Source organism: Enhydra lutris, unplaced genomic scaffold, assembly GCF_002288905.1.
Source record: "Enhydra lutris kenyoni isolate GAN:26980312 unplaced genomic scaffold, ASM228890v2 scaffoldscaffold7, whole genome shotgun sequence".
NCBI classification, from domain to species: Eukaryota; Metazoa; Chordata; class Mammalia; order Carnivora; family Mustelidae; genus Enhydra; species Enhydra lutris.
Genome location: NW_019154091.1, coordinates 25,161,227 through 25,171,351, shown reverse-complemented (window position 1 = coordinate 25,171,351; position 10,125 = coordinate 25,161,227). Strand labels below are relative to the sequence as shown.

The 10,125-nt window shown below is 38.3% G+C and overlaps 1 pseudogene; it reads left to right on the top strand.

Annotated features, from left to right (window-relative positions):
* Positions 1–540: 540 nt before the first annotated feature.
* LOC111142338 lies at positions 541–4,514 on the top strand (annotated as a pseudogene).
* Positions 4,515–10,125: the final 5,611 nt, after the last annotated feature.

The window sequence follows — 10,125 nt, the reverse complement described above, 5'->3', positions numbered from 1 at the left end:
TGTCAAACTTCAATATTAAAGAGTTGGGGAAGGGCTACCTCTGAAATTATAGGGCCTGCAATCCCTAGGTAATGTTCAGCTCTGTCACTGCCAAAAATAATAGGAAAGGAGGAGAAAGCCTTCAATAAAGAAGAAATTTCTTTTCTTCTTAGAAACTACTTGGAAGGCAGTAGTGGGAGGGGCGCCTGGGTGGCTCAGTGGGTTGAGCCGCTGCCTTCGGCTCGGGTTATGATCTTGGAGTCCTGGGATCGAGCCCCGCATCGGGCTCTCTGCTCAGCAGGGAGCCTGCTTCCTCCTCTCTCTCTGCCTGCCTCTCTGCCTGCTTGTGATCTCTCTGTCAAATAAATAAATAAAATCTTTAAAAAAAAAAAAAGGTAGGAAGGCAGTAGTGGGAAACAATGCTGAAGCCCCAAGCTCAGAGCAGCTGACAGCTGTGCCATCCTTTGCATCTTGCTGGGCATCCCAATGTAACAAGAGGAGTGAGGAATTGAGGCCTTGGAAGCCTAACATTTAACCCATCTCATGGTTAACTTCTGTCTAATGGCTGGACAGGAGAGTTTTGCAGGTTTTGGCGTGACTCAAAATAATTATTACTGGTATTGGCAAAGGGTGAAGCCAAGTTCTAGCCCTGACAGGATTACCCCTTTGACAAATAGTATGAGCAACAGCATAACTGTTACTCTCTTTCTGGCTATAGTTGCAGCTGTCATAGATGGAAATGGACACCACCTTACTTCTGTTCATGAGAACTCTGGACACCCAGCTGAACCTTTGGTTACACCTGAGGAGACCACAGATTTAGCTGAAAAACAAGATGAAAAACCACTAGAAGATCCGTGTCTTCATTTGAATATTGAGAAGTTAAATAGTTTATGGTGAACCTGCAGAAATTTACAACTTTCTCTTTAATTGTCCCGGCAACCTCTGGACACATTTCACTCTAAAATCCCAGATGAGACCTCAAAGAAGCCATGTTCATTAAGTTACCCAACTATTATATTAATTGTATCCTGGTTTGGGGGGATACACACACACACGCACACACACAAATTTACAGAGTGTAAATGTGATTGATGTGATAAAGTGTAATGTAAATAAATTTCATTAGCACAACAACAAAAGAAGTGAGACCTGCCAGAGACATGGCATGCCTAATTGCCCACCCCAGCTCTAACATAGGCCTTCCTTTATGAATGAGAGCAGGGACTGTGGAGAAAAATGTAGAATCAGGAAGCTGGTCCTGCCAACCAATCAATGAATAGCTCCCCGTGAAATAGATTTTAGGTGGCACACAGAGTAGAACCTTAAACAGAAGGGTTGAACTCTAGGGGCACCTAGGTGGCTCAGTCTGTTAAGTGTTTGCCTTTGGCTCAGGTCATGATCTTGGGGTGTTGGGATGGAGTCCCTGGGATTGAGCCCTGTGTCAGGGTTTCTGCTCAGCAGGGAGCCTACTTCTCCATCTCCCTCTGTACCCTCTCTCTCATTCTCTCTCAAATAAATAAAAATCTTAAAAAAAAAAAAAAAAGGTTGAACCCTAAATCTTCTCTATGGCTCCTTCCAACTCAAATATTCTAAGACATGATGGATAAGAAATCTTCATCTTGAATGTTGGTACTTAGCAAAGTACCAAAATATAGATTTATTTATTTATTTATTAAAGATTTTATTTATTTGACAGACAGAGATCACAAGTAGGCAGAGAGGCGGGCAGAGAGAGAGAGAACGAAGCTGGCTCCCTGCTGAGCAGAGAACCTGACGCTGGGCTCGATCCCAGGACCCTGAGATCATGACCTGAGCTGAAGGCAGAGGCTTTAACCCACTGAGCCACCCAGGTGCCCCTAGATTTATTTTTTTTTAAGATTTTTATTTTATTTATTTGACAGAGACACAGTGAGAGAGGGAACACAAGAGGAGTGGGAGAGGGAGAAGCAGGCATCCTGATGAGCAGGGACCCCAATGTGGGGCTCAGTCCCAGGACCCTGGGATCATGACCTTAGGTGAAGGCAGACTCTTAATGACTGAGCCACCCAGACACCTCAAAATACAGATTTAAGTGAAAGTGAATGAAATGGTCAGTAAGAATTTCATGATGATTCTAAAGGGGACTCTGAACAACTTTCAAATATATTAGATTGAATTTTTCTGTTATCATTGATTTTACCCCCAGCATTGAGACTCTCCTGCAGGAAGGTCAAGAGCATGATCCTCAAGGTGGTAGACACATGGACAGTACTCTTTGAGATTGTAAAGGGAACAAAGAAAGTGGAAGTGAAATTTTTCTATGAGTGCACCAAGATTTGGAAGCAGAAAGAAAGACCAGTTGAAAATGGTGTGTAGGCCATGGCCCGCTCCTTGCCTCCAGCAGGGTCCTCTGCTAAATCCAAATGTAGATCAAAGTGGCTGCAGAGATGAGTTCTCTTGAGGAGGAGTCCTCCGTACACTATTGGTGCTCACACCCTTGGTGTCTTGCCCTCACTGTCTTCCATGTCCTGGTCCTGGAATCCCATCAGCCCTGCACGCAGCCTGCTCACCAAGGAAGACAGAGGCAAGCTGGCTGAGCAGGTTGAGTACTCTGACATGTTCACCTGTATGAAGACCATGACGGAGCATAGCACCAAGCTGCCCAGTCAGAGTGTAGCCTGCTCTAGGTGGCCTATAAGAATGTCTTCAGATGCCCCTAAAGGATTTTTTCAAATATGGAGCAAAAGATGAACACCTCTGATAAGAAGTCACAGCTGAAAAGTCTGAACTGAGATTCATTTGTACCACTCTCTGACAATTGTTGGTAAGAACTTAATAGCCAATGCAACAAATCCAAAAAGTAAAGTCTTTTATCTGAAAATGGAGTTTACTTCTAGTAACCTTTGTTGAACATGGTGATGATTAAAAACAAACTATAGATAATTCTGGAGGAGCTTTCCAAAAGGCATTTGATATAAACTATAAAGAGAGGCAACCCATACACCCAATCCACATGGGGTTGGCTCTTAACCTCTCTGTACTCTACTGTGAGATCCTTAATAACCCAAAGCTTGCCTGCACACTGGCTAAAACTACTTTTGCTGTTGTTCTGTTTTATTGAAGTATAATTAACATACAGTGTTATAATGTTTATAACATAAACATTATACAATGATTTTACATTTGTATACATTACTCAGTGCTGGCAGCTATAGGTGCACTTTTGATCCCCTTTATCTATTTCCCCATTTCCCCACCAACTTCCGCTCTGGCAACCATCAGATTGTTCTCTGTATTTAAGAGTCTGGATTTTTTCTTTGTCTTTTTCTTCCTTCTTTGTTCATTTGTTTTACTTCTTAAATTCTACATATGGGTGAAATCATATGGTATTTGTCTTTCTCTGTCTTACTTATTTCACTTAGCATTCTATCCTCTAGGTCCATCATTTATATTGTTGCAGATGGCAAGATTTCCTACTTTTTTTTTTTTGGCTAAGTAATATTTCACTCCACATCTTCTTTATCCATTCATCTATCGATGGACATTTGTATTGCTTCCATATCTTGGATACTATAAATAATGTTGCAAAGAACATAGGGGTGCATATATCCTTTTGAATTAGTGGGTAAATAACCAATATTTAGTGGAATTACTGGATCATATGGTAATTATATTTTTAACTTTTTAAGCCACCTGCAAACTGTTTTCCACAGTGGCTATACCAATTTGTATTCCAACCAAGAGTGCAGGAGGGTTCCTTTTTCTCTTTATCTTTGTCAATGCTTGTTTCTTATCTTTTTGATGCTAGTCATTCTGACAGGTGTAAGGTAATGATATTGCATTGTGGTTTTGATTTGCATTTCCCTGACGATTAGTGATATTGAGTATATTTTTATGTGTCTGTTTGGCCATCACTATGACTATTTTTTGAAAAACGTCTATATGAGTCTGCTGCCCATTTTAATTGGATTGTTTGTTGTTTTCTTTTTGGTGCTCAGTTGTGTAAGTTCTTTATATATTTTGGATATGAATCCTTTCTTGGAAATATCATTTACAAAGATCTTCTCCTATTCAGTAGGTTACCTTTTCATTTTATTGATGGTTTTCTTTGCTGTGCAAAGGCTTTTTAGTTTGATGCAGTCTCAATAGTTTATGTTTGCTTTTGTTTCCCTTGCCAGAGAAGACATATCTAGAAAAAATGTTTCTAGGGCCAATATCAAAGAAATTACTCTCTATGTTTTTTCCTAGAAGTTTTATGGTTTCAGGTCTCACATTTAGGTCTTTAATACATTTTAAGTTTATTTTTGGGTATGGTATAAGAAACTGGTCTTGTTTTATTCTTTTGCATGTAGCTGTCCAGTTTTCCCAGTACCATTTATTGAAGATTCTGTCTTTTCTCCATTGTATATATCCATTGATCTATTGTCTATTTTTTTGCCATGCCTAAAACCACTTTTGATGAAGCCATCACAGAACTTAATGCACTGAAAGAAGACTCATACAAAGACAGCACCCTTATCATGAGATAGCTTAGTGACAACCTAATATTATAGACATTGGACAATGCAGAAGAAGAAGGCAAAGTGCAAAAGAAGCAGAAAACTAAAAAAAAAAAAGGGGGGGGGCGCCTGGGTGGCTCAGTGGCTTAAGCCTCTGCCTTCGGCCCAGGTCATGATCTCAGGGTCCTGGGATCGAGCCCTGCATTGGGCTCCCTGCTGAGCAGAGAGCCGATCCCCCCTCTCTCTCTGCCTCCCTCCCTGCCTATTTGTGATCTCTCTCTCTCTCTCTCAAATAAAAAATAAATTAAAAAAAAAAAAGAGGCAGAAAACGAAATGTATACAAGATGTCATCCTTTTTACCTTCAAGAAAACTTTTTACAATCTCCATTCCTTGGATTTTCTTTCTTTCTTTCTTTTCTTTTCTTTTTTTTTTTTTTCAAGATTTTATTTATTTGTTTTTGCAAAACAGAGAGACAGAGAGCCTGTGAGCCCACAGGCTGGGGGAAGGGCCAGAGGAAGAAGCAGACTCCCCACTGAGCAGGAAGCCCCCCATGTGGGACCTGGGAAAATGACCTGACCTAGACATGACCCTGAAATCATGACCAAGAGCTGGACACTTAACTGACTGAGCCACCCAGGTGCCCACCTCTACTTGGATCTCCTATAGTAAAGAAACCCGTTCATGTTTATGGAATCATCCATTTGATATTTCACAATGGATTACATTTCTTAGGGTAGGTGTTTTACTATAGATGTCTCATAAGCAATCTATTCTTTAGATAGAAATAATATATGTTGAGTTCTGTAGAGAATAAAGTGGATATTTAAAACCAGAATTAAAGCGGTGAAGGCAATGTAGAACAAAATCCCACTAGAATAGGATTATAGGTAGGGTACCGAGTCAGACAGTTCCCCATGCTGATCAACAGGTGGCATTAGAGTAGCTTGGATGTCAACTGGAACAGAGGGTGGAAATATTCAGGATCAAGGCAAACCCTGGGTGAATGTGTGGGGAGGCAGTGTGACTGGTTTTCTATATTTAGTTATGTCTTATCTCTCCAAATTGTTTATTTCTTAAATCTAGGAACATTCTCACATACAACTAAAAGTTGTACTGAACTTTTCTGTGCTTTATTTTTCTCCCTTTAAAATGGATATAACAATGATAGCTACCTCATAGGATTATTGCGAAAAATGAAGAGTTAATGCATGTAAATGAACAATACAATTGCAGGGTAAATGCTCAATAAATGTTAGTCAGTATGACTGCACAATGACCTTGAGGTACATAGTAGGTACATGTAATATCAGCACGTATTAGTGGATGCATAAATGGGAGGATGCTCTTAAACTTGATATTTATAAAACTCAGAGACTACCTGGCATTAAAATATTCATAGAACATATAGGTAAGGGAATAATCATTCACACTGGTAATATGATACTTTACTTTAAAAAGTATATATTCTTGGGGTACCTGGCTGGCTCAGTTGGTAGAGCATGCAACTGATCTTATTGTTTGAGCCCCATGTTGGGTGTAAAGATAACTTAAAAATAAAAACTTTTTTAAAAAAAGTATATAATCTCAAGAGTCTATTGAAATGGTATCTTCCTGAGTATCATTTAGAGTTTATGCATAGTTCTTTGATCCTTTCCAGAGACGTGTTATATCAATATTGCAAAACTAGGCAAACCTCTTATAGTTTTTCCTCAGGTAAGAAGGACGGTCCCTACAATGTTCAGCTCTGTCCATACACAGACATGTCTGTTCAGCTTTATGAATTCAGTTCTATACCAAAAAAGAGGCTGGAATTAGTCTTCCTGTTCTAAGCTTGATAGTCAGTGGACCAGATGAGGACTCTAGGATACTTGCTTAGCCTTCAAGCTACATTTTCCCTTCCTAATTTTTGACTCCAGGAGTTCAGGTGTTAGAGTGGGGCTTCTACCCAGATGCCTGGTTTTTATGTCAAATTTTTCTGAGACTATCACTCAATCCTGGACCCCCAGCTAGGGCCTTGACAACCTACCTATCCATTTTTCACTTTCTTATCCTGATACCCCAACTATGCCACTGTCCCTTAGATGTTAGATGAGAATCTGCTTCAAGCATCATGGATTCCTGTGGAACAACCATCACTGTCCCTTTGACAAAAACTTCTGTAGTCTAAGAGACAGTAACAATTATCACATCCCCTCCTGGATGTGGATCCAAATTAACCCTGAATTCCCCACACCACTTCAGACGCTATTATTGTGAATTCTGACAGGCTAGCAAAGGCTGGTCAAGCTACTGGGTTAATCTTCCCTTCCCTAGTCTGTGCTCATTTCTATCTTCCATACTGGCTCAGAAAGCCTCATTCATGGCTGATAGGAAAGGAAGATTGGAATGGAATAAAAGAAAGGCAGATATTGCAAGGAAGAGAAGTGATAAGAATACTTTTAGCTCCAGAGATATAAATTCTATATGTGGAAATGGAAAATAAAGTGATTCTGAAATTTTACCATGATTTCATAGAGGCAATATGGAAATAAAATGGGATTTAGCTGTTTGAGTCCCACCTATTCCACTTACAGGTTATTTGACTTTTGTGCAAGCCTAAGCTCTCTGAGTCTCAATGTCTTCATGTGTAAAATGGGATTATAAAAATATTTATTTTGCAGGGTTGTGAGGATTAAATAAGATAAGGCATGGAAAAATGCTCCATTTTGGAGTGATGCTTGTCCCTTTTTTTTCTTTTCCTTTCTTCCTTCCTTCCTTCCTTCCTTTCAACTTAGTTGCCATTCTTCAAAAATTAAGAAATTTCACTCAAGATTCCAAGTTCCTGGTGAAAACTCAGATATTGTGGCAACCATAGATTCATTTTCCCACAAGGAAAATTGGCAGTCCCCTTTAAATAAGACTTAAATTCCTTTAAATTCACCCCATCTCCATCACTGTCAGTCTTTCCCATGTTGAGTTGAGTGCTGGTTGCCATTTAATGTCATGTTTTTGTAACTGGCCATGAGCTGCTTGAACCAGGAGTGGCCAATGGACCAGAGTAAAGGAGAAAAAAGCAGACATGTGAAATACCAATGAGTCATGGTAATTAACAATAATACAAAAGGGTCATGTTTATGAATTTTTGCTGTTGAGGTCCCAAGAAATGCCATGAATCCAGAACCCCATTTCTTGCACTATTACAGCAATTACTTATGGTAATGTTGTTGATATGACAACACTTTTATTGCAATGTACTATATAAACCCCTTTCATTAAAGTTAACTTGAATTAGTCTTTGTTCCTATCCACTCACAGATTACTGACTGGAATAGTGGTAATGTAAATAAAACATTGCATTTATTGTGAGTTAGTACTTTTTAAATCAAAGTTATTGCTATCATCGTCACTGCCAAGAATAGTTGGAATGGACTAAAATATGTCAATAGAAAGGTAAATCTTGTTCAAAGGAAATAGGTCTAATGAATATTCAAGTAGTTCTACATATCAGTGTATATCCACTTATTTACTAACTCAACAAATGTTTACCAAACACCTACTATGTGACAAGAAAATACTATATAACAAAGTAAAATTTTATCTTTATATTCCTAGCATCTAGAAAAGTACCAGGCATGGAGTTTGGATTCGATAAATGTTTCCTGACTTTAAAAATAATGTTCATTTATAAGGAGATCTAGAAACCCAAGCATAGAGATAATGAAAATAATTTTATTCTGTACAAAAAGGGAGAAATGCAAGTGATATATTACTTTAGGATTATGCTGCATGTTACCTAACTAGACAGATGTTTGAGATGCTGCTTTCTAATTCCAGTTAAAAAACTGGCACCAAAGCAGTTTAGAGGAGGGACTGCAACTATTCCAATGTGTATTGAATGTTTCATTCTACTAAAGGCAAAGAATTAGAAAAATTCTTTACTTGTCTACCTGATAATTTTATAACTCAGAAGGCTAAAGAAGCAATTAGGGAAGCTTACACTCTAGACTTGACTTTTACTAGTAAGGAAAAACTAGTTAGTGAAGTATATAGAAGCTACAAGAAGATCAAGAGAAGAGCAATGTCACATTAGAGTTGGACACTGGGAGTAGAGTCCGAATTTGTTAGTATTTTTAGTTGTCAGTGGCAAGAATCCAATTCAAATTGACATGGGCTCAACATGGGGCTCCAACCCAGGATCCTGGGATCATGACCTCAGCTGAAGGCAGACTCTTAATGACTGAGCCACCCTGGTGCCCCAGCTTATTTATTTTATTTTTGATGTTGTTGTTGTTTTGTTTTTAAAAGATTTATTTATTTTTCTGGTTACCAAACTTAAATTTAATGTAAAAATAACAGGGGGATGATAGATATGATTACATAAAAATGTAGAGGTTTTATACATCAAAACACAAAATAGAAATAAAATACAAAGAATAAAATACAAAGAATAAACTGACAATAATATTTACCATATATAAGACAAAAACTTGATGTAATTAGTATATAAAGATTGCATACACATCTATGAGAAAAAAGTGGTAAAGTGGGTAAAGTTTACCCACAAACTAGTTCTCTGCGTTTTTGAAAAATGGCTAAGAAGCATAAGAAAAATGTATTCAACCCTAAGAATAATCAGGAGAATGTAAACGTTAAAAGCTATAATTTTTACGAGTTAAAGTAGCAAATTGTTTTGGATAAAATATTTCATACTGGCCTAGGTATGGTGAGACAAATTCTTGTGTGCTTTGTTGGAGTGAATACAAATAAGGACATCTTTTCAGGAAAACAGTTTGGTTGTTTGTCTCAGAAGTGTAGGCTCATTTTAGATTCCAGACATATAACAGTGAATAATACAGACAAAAATCCTTTTTTATTGGACCTTGCACTCTAGTTGGGATGAGAAAACAATAAACAACTACATTAATAAAATATATAATATTTCAGGTAGTGATATGTGCTGTAGAAAAACATCAGGGAAGATGAAATTGCTGCAATTTTATGTAGGGTTATCAGAGAAGGCCTTATTGAGAAGGGGACATTTGAGCCAAAGCAGACAAGAGAATGAACTCTGTAAATATTTGGGGAAAACGGGAGAAGGAAAACAGTGCATATGTGGATTTTTATCTTGCAAAAGTGAGCCAGGGGAGAGTAAGAGATGAGGTCAAATATTGCAAAAGGCCTTAAAGGCTATTGACTTTGATTTTAATGAGTTGAGAAGCTGCTGGAGAGCTTGAGCAGAGTAATGACGTGAGGTAGCTGACATTTAAAAATGTAAACCAAAGGGAGGGCATATAAGGAAAGAGATCAGTCCAGTAATCCAGATTAGAGACGTTCATAGTTTAGACCAAAATGGTAACAGTGGACTTGGTTAAAAGTGGTCAGATTCTGGATGTATTTTCAAGGTAGTGAATTGTGGGGGCCAGGAGAAGTAAAGGAAAGTATCAAGGATAACTCTGAGGTTTTTGGCAAGAGGGATCAGAAGGCTGGCATCGCCATTAACTGAGATGGAGAAAACTGTCAGAGGAATAGGTCTGGAGAAGAACAGGAGTTCCGCTGCATTATTATTAAATTTGAGATACTTGTTGAGGGTTCAAAGTGGAGATATTGATGGGCAGTTGAATATATGAGTCTAGGATGCAGGTAAGAGTTCTTGGCTGCAGAGTTTATCAGTATACAGATTATATA